General features: G+C 40.4%; 1 pseudogene; it reads left to right on the forward strand.

The window, feature by feature from the left end:
• The first annotated feature begins 13,986 nt into the window (after positions 1–13,986).
• On the forward strand, positions 13,987–15,503 carry LOC111158957 (annotated as a pseudogene).
• Positions 15,504–20,462: the final 4,959 nt, after the last annotated feature.

The raw sequence follows: 20,462 nt of genomic DNA on the forward strand, positions 1-20,462 counted from the left end.
ATAACACACTATCACATTTTATATGGATGTGTTGCACTCTATGGTTATGGTCTATTTCATCCCTCAGTATATTTAGGTTTCTGTCTTTTGGAAATGATTATTTCCATCGTATTTTGTGTAATCATGGTTCCAGGAGGGAATAACCTTCCCCTTAGGTGGCTCAAGTGAAACCACTTTATTTTTTTAAAGATTTATTTATGAAAGAGAGAGAGAGAAAGAAAGGAAGAGAGAGAGAGAGAGAAACAATCCCAAGCAAACTCCATGCTGGGTGCAGACCCCTATGTAGGGCTTGATCCTATGACCAGGAGATCATTACCTGAGCTGAAATCAAGAGTCAAATGCCTCGCCAACTGTGCTACCCAGGCACTGCAAGTGAAACCACTTTAATGAATAAACTTCCTAGAGATGTGAGGCCAGGTTAAGAGGACTGACAATGGATGTTGAGACCCCAGAGACTAGCAACAGAAGGAAGCCATTACCATCACTAGGGCTAGAAGAGTGAAGAGAGGTAAGGTGCTTCTATTTTTTTTTTTTAATGTTCAGTTAGCCACCGTATATTACACCATTAGTTTTGGATGTAGTGTTCCATGATTCATTAGTTACATATAACACCCAGTACTCATCACAACACATGCCCTTCTTAGTATCCATCACCCAGGGGCACCTGGGTGGCTCAGTGGGTTAAGCCTCTGCCTTTGGCTCAGGTCATGATCCCAGGGTGCTGGGATTGAGCCCCGCATCGGGCTCTCTGCTCTGCGGGGAACCTCCTTTCCCCTCTCTCTCTGCCTGCCTCTCTGCCTACTTGTGATCTTTGTCTGTGAAATAAATAAAATCTTAAAAAAAAATACCCATCACCCCGTTACCCCCTCTACCCACCCCCATCCCCTCTGAAACCCTCAGTTTGTTTCTCAGGGTCCACAGTCTCGCATGGTTGGTCTTCCTCTCTGATTTCTCCCCCTTTAGATTTCCCTCCCTTCCCCTAAGGTCTTCTTTGCTATTCCTTATGTTCCACATATGGGTAAAGCCATATGATAATTGTCTTTCTCTGCTTGACTTAGTTCACTTAGCATAGTCCCCTCCAGTTCCATCCATGTTCATGCAAATGGTGGGTGTTCATCCTTTCTGATGGCGGAGTAATACTCCATTGCATATATGGGCCACATCTTTATCCATTCATCTGTTGAAGGGCATTTTGGCTCCTTCCATAGTTTGACTACTGTGGACGTTGCTGCTATGAACATTGGGGTGCATGTGTCCCTTCTTTTCACTACATCTCTCTCTTTAAGGTAAATATCTAGTAGTGCAATTTCTGGGACATAGGGTAGCTCTATTTTTAACTTTTTGAAGAACCTCCATGCTGTTTTCTGGAGTGGCTATGCCAGCTTGTGTTCCCACCAATGGTGTAAGAGGGTTCCCCTTTCTCCACATTGTTGCCAACATTTGTCGTTTCCTGTTTTCTTAATTTTTGCCATTCTAACTGGTGTAAGGTGGTATGTCGTTGTGGTTTTGATTTGTATTTCCCTGATGGCTAGTGATGTTGAGCATTTTTTCATATGTCTGATAGCCATTTGTATGTCTTCTTTGGAGAAGTGTCTGTTCCTGTCTTCTGCCCATTTTCTGACTGGGTTATTTGTTTTTTGAGTGTTGCGTTTGAGAACTTATTTATAGATCTTGGATATTAGCCCTTTATCTGTAATTTCATTTGCAAATATCTTCTCCTATTCCATGGGTTGCCTCTTTGTTTTGTTGACTGTTTCCTTTGCTGTACAGAAGCTTTTGATCTTGATGAAGTCCTAAAAGTTCGTTTTTATTTTTGTTTCCTTTGCCTTTGGAGACGAGTTTTAAAAGAAGTTGTTGTGGCCAATGTCAAAGAGGATACTGCCTATGTTCTCCTCTAGGATTTTGATAGATTCCTGTCTCACATTGAGCTCTCTCATCCATTTTGAGTTTATCTTTGTGTATGGTGTAAGAGAATGGTCCAGTTTCATTCTTCTGTATGTAGCTGTTCAGTTTTCCCAGCACCACTTATTGAAGAGACTGTCTTTTTTCCATTGGATATTTTTTCCTGATTTGTCAAAGATTAGTTGACCATAGAGTTGAGGGTCCATTTCTGGAGTCTCTATTTTGTTCCATTGGTCTATGTGTCTGTTTTTGTGCCAGTACCATGCTGTCTTGGTAATCACAGCTTTGCAATATAGCTTGAAATCAGGCAACATGATGACCCCAGCTTTGGTTTTCTTCTACAACATTCCCTTGGTGATTCAGGGTCCTTTCTTGTTCCATACAAATTTTAGGATTGTTTGTTCCAGCTCCCAACAAACAAGGACCCAGAGCCAGATGGCTTCCCAGAGGAATTCTACCAAACACTTGAAGAAGAAATCATACCTATTCTACTATAGCTGTTCAAAAAAATAGAAATGGATGGAAAACTTCTAAACTCGTCCTATGAGACTAGCATTACCGTAATCCCCAAACAGACAAAGACCCCATCAAAAAGGAGAATTGAAATGGAATATTACTCAGCCATCAGAAAGGATGAATACCCACCATTTGCATCAACATGGATGGAACTGGAGGGGATTATGCTAAATGATATAAGTCAAGCAGAGAAAGACAATTATCCTATGGTTTCACTTATTTGTGGAACCTAAGGAATAGCATGGAGACATTAGGAGAAGGAAGGGAAAAACAAAGCGGGGGGAGGGGATCAGAGGGGGAGATGAACCAGGAGATACTTTGGACAACAAAGTGAGGGTTTTAGAGGGGAGGGGAGTCGGGACATGGGTGACCCTGGTGGTGGTTACTAAGGAGGGCACATATTGCATGGAGCACTGGGTGTTATATGCAAACAATGAATCATGGAACACTATATCCAAAACTAATGATCTACTGTATGGTGACTAACATAATAAAAAAATATTTTAAAAAAGGAGAATTACAGACCAATATCACTGATGAACATGGATGCCAAAATATTCAACAAGATTCTAATCAATAGAACCCATTAAAAGGATTATTCACCACTAGGAAGTGGTATTTATTCTGGGGAAGCAAGGGTGGTTCAACATTTGCAAATCAATCAATGTGATAGAACATACCAATAAAAGAAAAGACAAAAGCCATATGACTCTCTCAATTGATGCAGAAAAAACATTTGACAAAATACAACATCCATTCCTATTGAAACTCTTCAGAGTATAGGGATCCTCAATATCATAAAAACCATCCATGAAAAACTCACAGCGGATATCATTCTCAATTTTCTCTTAAGGCCAGGAACACCACAGGGATGCCCACTCTCACCACTATTGTTCAACATAGTACTAGAAGTCCTAGCCTCAGCAACCAGACAACAAAAAGAAATAAAAGGCATCCAAATTGGCAAAGAAGTCAAATTCTCTCACTTCATAGATGACAAGATACTTTATGTGGAAAACCCGAAAGAGTCCACCCCCAAATTACTAGAACTCATACAGCAATTCAGCAATGTGGGAGGATACAAAAATCAGCTGCTTTTCTATACACTAACAATATAACTGTAGAAAGAAAAATTAAGGAATAGATTCCATTTACAATAGCAACAAAAACCACAAGATACCTAGGAATGACCAAAGAGGTAAAGGATCTCTACTCTAGAAACTACAGAACACATATGAAAAAAATTGAGGAAGACACAAAAAGATGGAAAAACATTCCATGCTTATGGATTGGAAGAATAAAGATTGTTAAAATGTCTATCCTTTGCAGAGCAATCTATACTTTAAATGCCATCCTTATTAAAATACCATTGGCTTTTTTAAGGTAAGGGTGCTTCTAGACAAAGTAACTTGCACAATGTCACACAGCAAAGAAATGACTAAGCTGGGATTTCATTGGAGGTAGATTGGCACTCAAGTTTACATGATTTACTAACCTGAACTAGTTCTTTTGCTACTTTCTTATTTTATATTAATAGCATGATTCACTTAATTATCTAGGTAGAGATTTATTTTAATCACATACTTGCATATATAATCATACTGCTTCAGGAGATGGACAAAGAATTTTATTTTTTAAAAATTACTGATATTTCTAAAGGCTTGGGAGCTGAGAAGGACCTACGAAGGAGAGGTCACCTAGCAGGAGCTGTCACTGTAAAGGAGTGGTGCGGAGGAAGATGTTGGGGAGAAATACTACCCTTACCTTTCTCTTCTCCTGCCCTTCAGTGTCCTGTTGGTGCCTCCGGTGGGCTAAAACCCGTCCAGCAGCCAGCCAGCAAGGGAGCAGGGCTCCATGTCCAATACGCAGAACAGGCAGGAAAAGGGGTAACGCAGACCTGCAGAGGGTGAAGTGGAGGAATGGAGAACAAATCAGCATACATTTTGAGTTTACTGCCTTTGCAATTTTATCCTAACCAGTCTCCCTCCATCCACACGTGTGTCTCCATCCAATCAGAACACCATGGAGTCCAGAAAAATCAGTTCATAACAAAACAAATGAAGAAGCAAACACACAACAGCGGAAACGGACCTAAAAATACAGAGAACAGACTGATGGTTGCCAGGGATGGGGGGATGGGAGATGAGCAAAATGGGTGAAGGGGAGGGGAAGATACAGGCTTCCAGTTATAGAAGGAATAAGTCACAAGAAGAAAAGGGGCAGAGTAGGGAATATAGCCAATGGTATTGTAATAGCGTTTCATGGTGACCGATAGTAGATGGCTTGCTGTGAACACGCCATTATGCATAGACGTGTCCAATCACTATGTTGTATCCCTGAAACTCATGTAACAGGATGTGTGTCAACTATACTTCAATTTAAAAAAGAAAAAAAGTGGCATCAATAAAGGTGACTGCATGGGGTAAAAAACATCTGCCTTCCCTGCCCTCTGCTGCTCCCTCCCCTCTGCACTGAAGCTTTCTGTAGATTTGTTGCTTTTGGGACAGAGACTGCAGTCCTTACTAGGGCCTGCGGTGTTCTACTAGGTCTAGTCCCAGCCTCTTCCTTCAGTCTTTCTTGCATTCAGCTCCCTCTAGCATGACTGATTTTCTTTGCTTCCTGCCTAATTCTGAATCTTTGAAATGTTGCTCCTTCCTCCTGGAATATTATTCCTGCTTTTCCCTGTCTCCTAGTCAATGTTTCTTCATCCCTCATATTTCATCCTAAAAGGCACTTCCACATGGAAGCCTTCACATAATTCCTAGATCCAGTTAGCTACCCAATTTTATACATTTTGCTTATCTCGTGTATATTTTCTTCATTGAATAGTCTCAGTTTAAAATTCTACTCTTATCCATTTGATGATTCGCTTGATTTCCATCTCTTCTACTACATAATAAGCACCATGAAGCAAGGAATTTATCTGGTTTTGTTCACCATTGGATCGCAGGCCCTAACTCAGCACTTGCGAGTGATAGGCTTTCAAGAAATAGTCATAGTGTTGAAAGACATATGTGTACACGTGAAACTAATATAACACTGTATATTAACTCTATTGGAATTAACAATCTTTTAAAAGACACACTGTGTGGGGGCACCTGGGTGATTCAGTCCGCTAAATGCCTGACTCTTTGATCTCAGCTCAGCTCTATGATCTCAGGGTCATGAGTTCAAGTCCCATGTTGGGCTCCAGGCTGGGTGTGGAGACTACTTAAAAAAAAGGAAGAAAGAAAGAAAGAAAACTTACAAAAGACACACTGTGCACCTCAACCACAGTTCAGGATGTTAATACCAGATAAGATGCATGCATTAGAATGTGTAGGTTCTTGATCCATTGTGAATTTATTACTCAGTTCTCTGTGCAGGAAAACACACAACAAGATAGTCACAGTTTATATTGGCTCTTCATGTGTCTTGCAAGTAAAGCAATCTTTTTTATTTGTATTTTCAGGTTATGTCCTTGAAATGTCTGAGCTAAAAATCATTGCTGGCATTATTATGCATCATAGAAATTGTGTTTCTGTCTAACAAATAAAAAATAAATGTCTCTGAAAACTATGTTTAAAAACCACCTTTTTACTATCTTGCATCTTTCTTCCCATAAAAGTCACATTATCCTGGTCATGAAAAAGAATGCAGTTGCCAGGAAAAAGGTGTGAGTGTGAATGCATAATATTTAAAATTATTCAAAGTAAATGTTCTTTCAGAGAGGAAAATTGTTATATCAGGAGAAATGCTGTCTGCTTCCTAAGAGACCATTCTAAACAAATAATTATAAACCACATTTTTGATGTGGCCTATGAAGTTCTGGATGGCAGAATATTTTTGTAATTGGCTTAGCTGTGTTCAGGGACACATGACTTCAGCCCTGTTGCCACATCCCTTATTAAGGCCGTTGTTACACAGGCAACAGGGAATATATGTGAGGGAAATACCTTATAATTTTGTTGAATTAATTTAGTCAGTGCCAGTTATTTTTAACATTCCAAGAAGCAAAGAGAAAGGCGTAACTCCTTCAGTATGCCTATTGGAATGCATGCAAATGAGAGAATGTGCAGGAAGTGCCTAGCTTGGTGAGAATAAATACTATGTAATATCACACAGTAGACACTTTGTAAATATGAGTTCCCTTTCTCTCTATTTATTGAGGTACTCAAGTTGTCAGGGAAACACTGATTACAAAAGCTTCTGTATTTCTACAAATAACACCGTAGGCACACAGCCAGAGTGTAACCACAGGACCATGGCCAGAGGGAACTTATAGCCAAGTGTCTAAAGAAAACTCAGAGATTAGATAGTTTCCAAGTGAAGTTTAGGAGAAGGTACTTCTTGGACCTGGGAATGCCTGGCTTTAAAATTGTATCTTTCATTCATCACTGGTATCAAAGACTGAATTCCTAAATTGGCAGTAATTGCTCCTTAGGCAATGTCATTGCTTTTTGTTAAATATTTTAATTTATAGGGAAAAATGGAGATCATTTGTTAAATTATTAATTTATTGGAAAAAAAGAACAGATCCTGAAATTGCTGACTTGAGATAACTAGAAAAGGCTATATAGATCTAAACCTTGGCTTTGAGATTGATGGGTTTATACTACTTTTGCCAAAGGGCAAAGTTTGTTTTGAAAATATGGGAAGAAATTAAGGAAATAATGTGTTGTGCTAACTGTTTATGTAACTTCTATTTGGATTGACAAAGGTTGTAATTTCAATTTAACTATCACCTGACATCACTGAATGGGACCCCCCCCATATAGCATTATCAACAAAGCCCATCCCCAAAAAGATAAAAACAGAAATAAAACCAAAGCAAGCCCACCTTTTCCAATCCCAAGGGGATGAACGCTTTGCCAGTGCAGGCTAAGTTGAGGACTGACAGTAAATATAAGCCTATAGTTAAAAAGCAAAGATGGGAATAAAAGCTATCAGCCAAGAAATGCTTTGTTTTACCACCACCAAATCTACCATGCTTTTCTATGTGTACCTATATATTTTGCCTCCTACTTCCCACTGAAATGGAAGGCACAACTCTGCAATGAATTAGTGCTACATGTTGAGTTTTGGCCATCAGCATGTGATCAATGGGATATGGACCAAGGCAGTTAGGAGTCTGTACATTCTCCACATGCCTTCTCTCTCCAACCTCAATGGCTGTAAGTGATAGATTTGTAGATGGCATTGTTACGACTTGCAAGGAGCATAGATCCTGACTCACTGACTGGAGAGTAGTCTGATCCTGTCATGTTACTATACATATTACTATGACATGAGTGACAAGCCTTTGTTGAGTAAGGCTAGTGAGTATTCATTACCACAGCATAGGATTTACCATTCTAGCCTGTTCTAATGAATATAGATGGCAATGGGTTTTGTCAGCTTTTCAGTGATTTCATAAATTTTCAAGAACTACTATATGATGCATGCTTGGCTGTGCTCTTCTGTATGTCAGCTTTTCCTTAATTTTAGCTCTGCCTTTTTCTCTATATTGATCATATCCCTTAAAAAAAGGTAATGGCATGGTAGGGTTATGGACATTGGGGAAGGTATGTGCTATGGTGAGTGCTATGAAGTGTGTAAACCTGGTGATTCACAGACCTGTACCTCTGGGGCTAATAATACATTATATGTTTATAAAAAAAATTTAAAAAAAGGTAATGGCATTGAAAATAATTTAATTTGGTTTTAATCCAGCATTTTCCAAAGTGTTTTTCAAGAAGCACTACTTTTGAGAGATATTAATATGTATACCCGAACAGAATTTCCAAGCCTTTATAATTTTGGAAAATATTACATTCTATAGATCTATCTTGGAGACACTTGGCATATATTTTCATATTAAAGGCTCTGAGCAGAAGTGCAAGGTTACTTTTTCCCAGGTGTTTCTACATTTGTTGACTGTTAATTTTTTTCCTGCAAACATTTCTTAGAAGTAGTTCCATTTGTGGGATGCCTGGCTGGCTCAGTTAATAGACCATGTGACTCTTGATCTCAGGGTTGTTGAGTTCCAGCCCCAAACTGGGTGTAGAGATTACTTAAAAATAAAAAATCTCCCCTGGGGCTAATAATACATTATATGTTAATAAAAAATAAAAATTAAAAAAATAAATCTTTTTAAAAAAGATTTATTTATTTTACTCTAAAGAGGGGGCAAGGGGCAGAGGAAGAGAGAGAATCTTAAGCAGACTCCCTGCTGAGCACAGAGCCCATTGTGGAGCTCAGTCTCACAACCCTGAGATCATGAGTCCTGAAACCAAGAGTTGGATGCTCAATGGACTGAGCCACCCAGGAGACCCTTGAAAATAAAAAGTCTCAAAAAAAAGTAGTTCCATTTGTTGAAAAGTAGTTATAGAGATAGCCTGAGGAAAAAAAGTCCTGTAATTTCACTTAGAAAGATAAATTTTCACCAAAAGAACATTGCATTGGTCAGAAGTCTACTAAAGAAACATAACCAATAGTTAAATGGGTGTATTAGTTTCCTAGGGTGGTTGTTAAGGTGACCAAAAAATGAATGACTTGAAAAAGCAAAAATAGTCTTTTCACACTTCTGGAAAGGCTAGAACTTTGCATCCAAGGTGTCAGCAAGGTCATGCTCCCTCTAAATGCTATAGGGAAGAATCTTTCCTTAGCTCTTCTGGCTTCTGGGGTTTGCTGACAATCCTTGATATTCCTTGGCTTTCTTCTCTTTGTCTTTTCTGTGTCTCCATATCTCCCTCTCCTCACAGGGGCACTGGTCATTGAATTTAAGGCCCATCCTAATTCAATATGACCTCATCTTCATTTAATTACACCAGTAAAGACCCTAGTTCTGAAGAACTTGACATTCAGAGTATAGGAGATTGGAAACGAGGACCTCAACATATCATTTTGAGGACACAACTCAAGCTCCAATAGCAGGAAATATTTTTCATCTAAATATCTATCTATCAATCAAAAAATTGGCTTATGCAATTGTAGCATCTGGCTAGGCAAGTCAGAAATATGTAGGGCAGGCCGGCAGGCTGGAAACTCTTGGGCAGGAGCTGAAACTATCATCCGCAGGCAGAATTTCTCCTTCATGTAAACCCCAGTTTTACTCTGATAGCCCTTTAACTGATTGCATGAGGCCCCCACACACTATCAAGTGTAATTCACTTTATTGCAAGTAAATTGGCTGTAGATGTTAAACACATCTATAAAATGCCTTCACAGCAACATTGAGCTTAGTGTTTGATTAAATAACTAGGTACTACAGCTTAGCCAAGTCGACACAGAAAACTAACCATCAAACATAAAATTGTCAGATCAGGAAACTCCTGATGTTCTAGCACATTCTAAAGCTCTTAGGCACATAAAAGCTTCCTTTTCTTCTTAATTAACAAATTTTTCTTGGGTTACCTTGATCAGCCATGAGGTAATCATTATGAGTCCTGTCTCTGAATGAAAGGGAGAATTGATGTGATGCAACTTAATTGTTCAGAACTAACTTAATTTTAAGAACTTAAACATAATGCCTATTTGGCTGTCTTGAAATCTTTACTTTGAAGTGATCTTAGAGAGTACCTAAGCTATTATTCTTACTTTCTCAATGGGCAAACTGGCCCAGTTTGGGTAAGCACCTTCTCCTATTTTTGCTGACAGGTTCAGACCCAACCTGAGGTAACAACCCAGTCCAGTTCTCTTTCCACTGTGGGTCTCAGATAAACCCAAAGGCTTTCTTCTTCCAGTCATTCTACTGTAGGAACATGTGTGTGCTGAGAAATTCCCTGTGCCCCTCTCCCAGGACAGAGAGCTCAACTGCCAGGTGCCGTCCATGCTGCTGGAGAGGAAGATACATGGGCAGGAGGGCACGTCACCCAGCAGAATTCTTTTCTTGCCTCAGACCTTCCAGGACCCTCTTTAAATATGGGTCGTGTCTTTCATTGGCATTACGTTTGGAACTCAATTTGTAGTCACTCCTGGTACACAAGGTTGGTTTGCCTCTGCATTTCGATGACACTGTATGTATTGATATCCTAGGTGACATGTCTGCATAAATACATGAAGACGGGAACAGCAAAGGTCATAACTATTCCTATTACTGAAGATAAAACTTAATGAGCTAGATCATAGGCTGCTTTAAGAACGGCCGTGCCAGGTTAATGGGGCTCTGCCACTGAGGCCAATTACACTTGGTACAATTACATCCTATTCTAATAGCTGTAAGTCAGGGTTACACAAAGATTCTGTCTCTGGGTAATTACTAGCTAGGAAGCAGGTGAGGGGAAACTAAGCAAATTGTCACTGATCATACAAGAGACACACAGAAAGCACAGAGCTTGTAGCTATTCCGGGTGCGTGTGGGTCATCTGTTGCTAAGAAGGAGCTGGCTTCGCAGTCAGAAAGCCCTCTTCTTCTAGCACTGACCAAAAGGATATGTGATTTCAAAGACGCTTTTAGAAAAGTAGCTGAAAAGTGAATAGTAGGAGAGGGGGAGGAAGAACTCAGAAAGCCCTTCTCTATTGAAACTGTTTCCCTGAGGATTGGAAAAGATGTAGTGGGTTGATATTATTAATTTCTTCCAACCTAAATACAGGGGAGTGTTACCAAAACCCAGAATGATACTGTAAAATTTTAACAAACAGACCTCAAAGATTGACTTAATAATTCTTAAAAATTCTCTGCTAGCCTTACCCTGGTGCCTATTTACAGGTCCTTTCTTGCGCATGGCTAAAAGGGGTCCATTGAAGAGTCTTCTGACAATTGAAGATCCATCAGAAATATAGATGAAAACACTTCGAAATTTCAAAGTTACAGAATTTTCCTATGATCTCACGGATCACTTTGCACACTATTGATTTTTGAAAAGCCTTCGGGGAACCAACACACCTTCTCCGAGTGAAACACATGTGTTCAGGTTATCAGTGAATAAATATTTAAAGATCGAAGGGAGTGGGGGGTAATGTTTCCTTTCTGAAAGCACCGGTGACATTTATCGGAACTGTGGGAAAGTCATTACAGACAAGGGCAGCTGTATTTCTGCATGCTGCCTTTTGAGTAGAATGATGTTTATAAGGGAATGAGTATTAAACAAATGACACAAGCAAAGTCAATTTTTCAAAATGTTCTTTGTTTCCAAGAGGTTAAAGATTGAAAAAAGTAATTCCTAATATTGGTTGTTCAGACCACAATTGGAAAGACTTCCAGAATGACTCAAGATTTTTTAAAAAAATCCTTTCAAAGTAATGAGGTAATCTGTGGTAGAGTAGAAACAAAGAGAAGTGAGGGAGTAGGTGGTACAGTGTGGAGGCAGATCCTGTCCTCTTTCTGCTGCTTGCCCTGAGATTAAAGTTTGGTGATATTGCTCTTTTTGTCATTAGAAGAGAAGGAGGAGGTTTTTCAGTAATTGTATATTCATTCTGTCCCTTTTCTCTCTCTAAACAAAACTCATTTCTCTAGAGTTTTTTTTACAATCTCCAAAATGTCATTTGTTTTTACTCCTTGTTTAAGATTGCTATCCTTTTCTTGGTTATCTTCCTCAGGGACTCTCCTTAAAGAATTAAATTGTGTAAGTATGCTTAATAACTTGGAAGAGACTTCAGTCATTCCTACCAAAACTGCCTCGTAGAATTGCCCTTTGGTGACAACCCCCACCCCCACCAAGAGCCCTAAATAAACCAAAGGACAGAATACTCTTTCATTTTTCTTCTAGTTCTTTCACTATTCAGTTGTATGTATCATCTCAGTAAGGGAGAAAACCCCACTGAAAGTGTATTGCATTTGAGTTACCCCAGAAATGATGCAGCCATCCTTTCTACTTCATAGATCCAATGCCGATGTATGTTGGATAATTGCAGTGTTCTGAATGTGCTGATTCTCTACGAAGGCAAACAGATATTCTTCTTTAATATTTAAATGACTGTGGCTATTTAGAGAACATAATGGTCAGCCTGGTCATTCACATAAGTGCTGGACAGTAGAGGAGAGAAAACAGGAGAAGATCTACTTAAAAAAAAAAAAAGAAACATATATACTAGTGGTTTGTCCTAATACCAATGGGTTCGCATTAGAGACAAGACAAAACAAAGTCACAAAGGAATGACCTTCTCACTGGCAGAATTAAACTTTCTTAAAGTGGACTTCAAGAATCACCCAGATCCATTCCTTACTCAAGAATGGTCCACAAAGCAGAAGGCAAAAGAACATCAGCTTTGGGGACATCTGGATGGCTCGGTCAGTTAAGTGTCTGCCTTCGGCTCAGGTCATGATCCTAAGGTCCTGGGATCGAGCCCCATATTGGGCTCAGTGGGGAGTCTGCTTCTCCCTCTGCCTCTGCCCCACTCATGTGCTGTTGCTCGCTCTCTCTCAAATAAATAAAAATATTTAAGAAAAAAGAAAGGCAAAATTTCAAGCTTCACCTCAGACCTACTGAATCAGAATCTGCATTTTATCAAATGATTTATAAGTACATTAAAGCTTAAAAAGCACTGCCCCAGACACAACAGACCATGAGGTTCTAGGGTCTACTTGCGTTATAATTTCTCTAAAAGAACATTTCAGACTTTCCAGATTCAATTCCAGATTCAGTTTCATGAACCTTCCAATAGGTCCGTTCTCTGTTTTTGTCTCTGTATTCTGGGCAGTGAGAGCCATTAGTGGTAAATGACTACTAAGGACAGGATGGCCTTTAGTGGAACAAACACTAAGCTTGGCGTCAAAGAGAATTATGTTCAATTCCTGACTCACCACTAGCTGTGTGAACTTGAACAGGATGCTTTAGCTCTTTAGTCGTCATTTCTCTCACTTACAAAATTGGGTTAATACAGATGACACAAGCAGAGTGCTTAAATAAATCTCTAAGTTTGATCTCTTGTCTGAGGACCATCTCTACATTTCCGCCCAGAGCCTCGATATGAACTTCCCTTCTCTGATTCATTCTGTAGTTTGTTGCCTCAAAAGTATTAGGCAACTTCGCATCAGTTATATTCTTATATTTGAGGCTCACATTTCCTCAAAGCAACAACCTCTTGGGCCTCACCACAGACTCAACATGATAATTTAGGTGAAACAATTTTTCCCAAGCCTCACTGCAATTCGAGAACCCCAGAGTTGTTTCATGACCATCTGTCAAACTGTGACTTGGAGAGCGCTGAATCCCGTATCACAAACTAATTGATCCAAAGGACTCTTCTCATTTAGATTGCTGGACGACTGGTCCGTGTTTGCCCAGCACAAGCCTAGTTTACTCTTGTTTATCCAGGTGTGATCATTAATACCCTCAATTTCACTTTAAAAGAGGTCTCCTAGCTTGTGTGAGACATTACACAGTCAGCTATAAGCAGATGACTTTGGCTTTCCAAAGCTAAGCAGCAAGTGCGGAAGAAACGTTACACGGGTTCCCTTGCTTTGCCTGAGCAGTTCTTCAAAAAGTTGCTTCTGATAGAGAACCCTGTATATTGCATTGGGCTTCCCAATCCTATGCGTGGTCTGCTGACTCTCTGTTGGCATTCAGGACCCTTTTACGTTCTGCCCTGTAGCATCCCCTCGATTGCACAGGATGCAAACTTGGGATCTCCCAGCTGAGTTCCACAGAGTCTTAGATGCCATGCTAACATGCACTGGCATGAGCTATGGGGCGCAAATGAGAAGCACAGGTACCTTTGCCACTTCTTCTGCAAGTGGCAAGCAGACTCTGGGATCAAATTTGTGATCGCGTTGCGATTTCAAACAGAGGGTGTTTTTTCATTGCACGCTCTGCATCTCCCAGCCACGTAAGCGGCTTTGAGGCTGAAGGTGATCTGTGAGGTTGGTAGTGACTTCCTGCAGATCCCTAACCCCGGGCAGCATCATCTCTCTAAGCCACTGCTTGCCTGTCCCTGCCTTATTCCTGCCAGGGCTTTGTAGTTTGCTTGCTTATTGATGTCCTAACACATCTATTGAGCTATAATTGATCTAATTAACCCTCTCCCTCCTCTTTGTCCCCCAGCCCCGGGCAGCTAATGATCTGCTTTCTGTCACTATAGATTAGTTTACATTTTTAAGTTTTATATACAAACGGAATCTTACAGCATGTACTCTGTTTTGTGTGGCTTCTTTCACTCACCTTAATGTTTTTTTGAGATTCATCAATGTTGCTGCACATATCAGATTTCATTACTCTGTATTACTGAATGGCATTCCATTCTATGAAAACACCTTATTCACCCACACAACCCATTGATGGACATTTGCACTCATTTTATTTCCAGTTTCAGTTATTACAAATAAATCTACTAGGAACCTTCCTACAAGTCTTTGTAGAGACATGTTTTCATTGCCCTTGAATAAATAATTTAAGATCGCAGTGGCTGGCTCTTTTTCGTGGCACTTCAAAGGCAGCGGGCTGTTGGGACAAAGCTGAACACTCTTTGCCAGCTCCTAGCTGCCAGAAACTAAAGTGGACGATGAACATAAACTTTGTATCTTATTTGAGAAATGTATGGCTACAGAAGTTGCTATTGATGCTCCAGGAAAAATGGAAGGTTCCATGGTCTGAATGGTCTGAATCTGTGGTGGCAATGACAAGCAAGCCTCCTACAGGAATCGGGGTGTCTTGACCCATGGCCACGTCTGGCTGTTGCTGAGTAATGGGCATTCCTACTAAAGACCAAGTAGGACTAGAGAAAGAAAGTCTGGGTTGCTCTACGGATGTCAGTGTTTTCAATTTGGTCATTGTAAAAAAAAAAGAGGGGGAGAAGGATATTCCTGGACTCATGGATACTACTGTGCCTCATCACCTGGGGCCCAAAAGAGCGAGCAGAATGTGCAAATTTTTCAATCTCTCTAAAGAAGATGATGTCCATGAGTATGTTGTGAGAAATGTCCTAAACAAAGAAGGTAAGAAACCTAGAACTAAAGCACTTAAGATTCAGCACCTTGTTACTCCACATGTCCTCCAACACAAACATCTGTGTACTGCTCTGAAGAAACAACACACTAAGAAAAATAAGGAAGAGGCTGCAGACTATACTAAACTTTTGGCCAAGAGAATGAAGGAAGCCCAAGAAAAATACCAGCAACAAATTGCCAAGAGATGGAGGCAGTCCTCTCTGAGAGCTTCTATCTCTAAGTCTGAGTCTAGTCAAAAATGAGATTTTCTAGAGTAACAAATAAATAAGATCAGAAATTAAAAAAAAAAAGAGTGCAATGGCTGGATCACAGGGAGGTTTGTTCAACTTTTGTAGAAACTACCACTTTTCCAAAGTAATTGCACTATTTTATAGTGATTGTACCATTGTCTATGATTTCTAGTTGCTTTGCGTCTTCACCAATGTCTGTAACTGTCTTTTTAATTGTATCTATTCTAATAGGAGAGAAGTAGGATGATCCACAATGCCATGAAGACTTAAAAATGGCCACATTAGCCTGGAGGGGTCTTAGGTAAGAGATACAAAGTACTAGGTAATGGTGAAGGGTGAGAGAGAAGAGAATGAATCATGGAATAGTGGTGGCCATGGGGAATGACTTGGAGAAAATACCCTCTCCTTGCTTTGTGAGCCTCCAGAATTGAATGAGGAGTGATGAGGAAGGTTAATAGGTCAGTGTGAGAATGCTCTTTAGAGGGTTAAAGAAAACCCCTTTCGTCCAACCAGAGAACCTTAGCCTCCCCAGAATCACACCCACAGAGGTGTTAAGAGTGGTACTTGGTGATTTCAAAGCCATATCATGCCTTCCCCAGTATCTGCCATGCTATATTGATGTCCAAAGAGGTACTCAGTGACGTCTAATGTGCCCAAACCACCACTGGCTGGGTAGTGCTTAGCTGATCAATCAAACTGAAGAGCGTGACTCCTCATTCCTGGGGACGGTACATATAGGCAGGTCAGAGGCTCTGGGTTAGGCTGGTTCTTGCCTTCATCATGGCTAAGGTAACCAGGGAAACACAGGGGTCTGGGATAGTTATAATACAACCAACCCCAAGCACCAAAGGGAGGAAGATGAGAAAGACCCTCTGTCAAGTGAGGTCCAGAGATGGTGTCAAATGTGAGATGGTGTCAAGGTGAGATGACTTCCTCTTTGTCTCCCAAGTCCTTTACCCTAACCCTGCCTGGCACAAAGCCCCTCATCGGTCTCACAAGCCCCTCATCGGTCTCCATCCTTTTTTATGAAGCCCCCCCCTTCCCATTTAGTCCTCATGCTCTTTCTCCAAACTAATGCCCTGGCCTCACTCTCTTGCCATCCAGGCACCAAGAACAACCAGGAAGACCAAAATATCCTTCAAGGGAACCCGAGAAAAGCAGTCTGAAACATCTACCATTCATTCAAAAAAGCTGAAAAGAGCATAAAGCCAATATGCAACTGTCACCATATGCTGAATAGAAATGACATCAAAGTAGGAGAAGAAATCAAAATAAGAGACAAGATCAAAGCTCCCAGAACAAGAGACCCTGGAGAAGGCCACCACTTCACATAACTTGTGCAGCCAGTAACTGAATAAAAAAGGCCAAAGACCTCAGAAATACCTGTTGAGGGGCACCAGGGTGGCTCAGTCGGTTAAGCTTCAGACTCTGGATTTCAGCTCAGGTCATGATCTCAGGGTCTTGAGATCAGGGCCCTGGGCAGGCTTTGTCCTCAGTGGGGAGTCTGCTTCTCTCACTCACACTCTCCCTCTGTCCCTCCCTCCCTCCCTCCCTTCTCTCTCTCTCTCTCTCTCAAATAAATCAATAAATCTTAAAAAAAAAAAAAAAGAAGGAAAGAAATATTTGTTGCATCTCCAGAGGCCTGCTTTCTGGGAAATGGCCAACCACATAGAAGCTGAATCTCATACCAACAGGGCAAACTGATGGCTATGATTAAAATAAAAATCAAGTTGCAAAAAGATGAAATCCTGTGTGTCTCTGTGAATTCTTCATTGGTGGGGAGGGAAGCAGGAGCCAAGGCAGGTGTGTGAGAAGGGAGGGAAGTGGTGTCCTGAATGGTTGGGGACCAGACCCTCAGGTCCACTGTTAGCCAGACATTAGGGATAAGGACTGAGCTTCAGAACTGAGCACTGAAGATAAATTCCCCTCCTGAAGATAAATTGCCCCCCTCTCACAGGGGCAAGTAATATATGGATGTGCTGTTACTGCATTTGTTTGGGGTAGAGAACAACATTAGGGTCCAGATTGCCACAACCCAGACGGGAAGAGGGTTTGATGTGTGGACGGTGACTGTGACTATGATAGTTTCAAAAAAGAAAAAAAAAAGACAAAGCAAAGAAATCATGTCCTGGTCACCTACCGATACTGATTAGGCTCTTTTTTCACTAAGAAACTGGGGGTAGGGAGTGGGAGTAGTCCACACCCAGGGCAGGTGATAAAAAGGATCTTCGTCTGCAAAGTTTTAATACAACTATAAAACCCAATAAAAGCTGATCTTTTAATTATCACCACACCCCAGCATTTCTAAATTAATTACAGTGGTAAAACAGTATTCCTCAATAGAGCCTTTCGCTAGTTCAAATTCTAAACATTTTTATGATTTAGGTTTCAGAGGCATAAGTTTATTCTACAACTAAATAAAAAACTAAACTTCCTACCAGGAGGGCTACTGTGGAAAAAAATCGAAACTAACAAGTGTTGATAAGGATGTGGAAAACAGCTTGGTGGTTCCTTAAAACGTAAACATAGAATTACCATACGATCTAGCAATTCCTCTCCTAAGTACCTACCCCCCTCCCCAGTTGAAAAGAGGTATGCAAACCAATACTTGTACGCCAGTGTTCATAGCAACAGTATTCACAATAGCTGAAAGGTGAAAGCAGCACAAGTGTCCATCAGCAGATGACTGGCGCCATAGAAGGAATGAAGTCCTGATCCGTGCTACAACATGGACAAACCTTGAAAACGTTATGTCAAGTGAGAGAAGCCAGACACAAAAGGACAAATACTGTATAATTCCCCTTAAAGAGGTAACTGGAGGAGGCAAATTCATAGATGCAGAAAGTAGAATAGAAATTACTGAGGGTTTCGGGGGAGGGTGGAGTGGGGAGTTCTTTGTACTCTGGGTACCAATGGTTACAGAGCTTCTGTTTGAAAAAGTTCTGGAAATGAATACCAGTGATAGCTGCATTGTGAACGAACTTAATGCTACTGAACTACACACTTAGAAATGGCTAAAAGGGGGAATTTTACTTTACGTACATTTACTTTATGTACATTTCACTGCAATAAAAATGCAAAAAAGTCTCTGTAATATTCAAAATAGCACATTTTTAATATTTATCCTTTTAAAAAAAATCATTGTCCTTTGCTGTAGAGTTCATATGGAGAAGGTCCTGTTGTACTGTTGGCCCCAACACAGGCTAGAAGTTACCACTGATCTATAGAAAGTTCCTAATGGTTTGGAACTGTTTTGCGATGAATTCCAAAGCACTCTCAGTCTATAATCCCAGAGGTCCTACACATAATACACACATCCCTCATTTCAACGGAAGAGTCTAAGTACATGATGGTTTCACAAAGACTGTAAAGGTAAAGTCACGCTGGATTAATTTGCTTAATGAGCTGCTAGGAAGCCGCAATACTTTTGGGTAATGTAAGCTTCGTTACGTGGGATGAGAGTAATATTTAGTCTAGCGATAGTGTTGTCCCACCTCCGCTGCAAACCCCTCTTTGTACGCTACCCTGTGTACTACTGAATACTCTGCACACTATCCTCCCTCCTGTTTGAGTCCCGGGGATTGCTCCTCCCAAACCTCTTGGGTAGCTCTTCCCTCGGTCTAGGGAAGTGTCCTCACACACATTTGCAATCAGTAGTAGGCTGAGTACCCCGGGGTGGGGTGGGGTGGCATCTGTAGATCCTTGAATTCTCTCTCTCCTTCTCCCATTCTCCACCCCCTCATCTCATTCCCCTCTGGCGTTCTGCCCCCTGAACTCCAGCCACCCTGATCTACCCGGATGCCCAGCTCTGTCCCTTCACCTTGGCGTAACCACCAGGCTCTCATCAGGTTTCTTGCTTCTGTACCACAACCTGGAAACTCACTCCAGGCCATAAGCTGGGTGCTCCTAAGCCTCACCTTGTTTGTATCCTGTGTCATGGATATCACCATCCCTAATTAGCTAATGTCCCATGTCTTGAAAGCGGTTGGTCAATATACTTTGTTTTTTTTAGTTGTTGCAAGCAGGAAGGTGAAGAAGTTCTTGCTACTTCATTTTTCTCAGAATTTTTTCTCCTATCCCTTGTAATGGTTTTGAAAAGAACTAATGTACTGTAACAAAACAAAACAAAACACTTTTCCTGTCTGAATAACTTCGAATTGTTCCTATTTACTATTGGGACATTGACTACAGGTATGCCTAGAGTTTGAAATAAATGATGTAATAACACAATTGGAAGCTAACATTTAGTCAGTACTTACTGTTTAAGGGCAAATTACACATTTAGTAAAATGACTCAGTGAATATTAGCTGACTCTGAATATTACCAATTTTATTTACTATTTTTAGTACATGTATATGCAATTCAATTACATTTATTTGAAACTATGCTTTATTACTGTATAAGGAGTAGTGATGCTAAACCAGGAGCTAAACAAGTTCTAAATGCTAGCAAATTTAAAAAACGGACATTTTGAAACTCAGAGCCTAATAATTATGCATGATTTCAGTGACAATTTACATAGATTCAGTACTTACAAGACTTTGCTTGCCTTATATTTCTAACACTTTCTAAAAGTAGGGTATTTGGGGACTACAGAAACTGATCATAAAAGTGGAATTTTAATTTTAAACCTGCATTATAAATTATAAACATAATGAGCTTTTTGTAAAATATTTTTAAAATACAGAAGCTTTTTTTTTAAAGATTTTATTTATTTATTTGACACAGAGAGAGAGAGAGAGAGATCACAAGTAGACAGAGAGGCAGGCAGAGAGAGAGGGGGAAGCAGACTCCCTGCTGAGCAGAGAGCCTGATGTGGGACTCGATCCCAGGACCCTGGGATCATGACCTGAGCTGAAGGCAGAGGCTTTAACCCACTGAGCCACCCAGGCGCCTCTAAAATACAGAAGCTTAAAGAAAAATGAAAATAACCAATAATGCCATCGCCTACTGATAAGAATTCTCATGGT

The sequence above is a fragment of the Enhydra lutris genome, unplaced genomic scaffold, assembly GCF_002288905.1.
Source record: "Enhydra lutris kenyoni isolate GAN:26980312 unplaced genomic scaffold, ASM228890v2 scaffoldscaffold65, whole genome shotgun sequence".
NCBI classification, from domain to species: domain Eukaryota; kingdom Metazoa; phylum Chordata; class Mammalia; order Carnivora; family Mustelidae; genus Enhydra; species Enhydra lutris.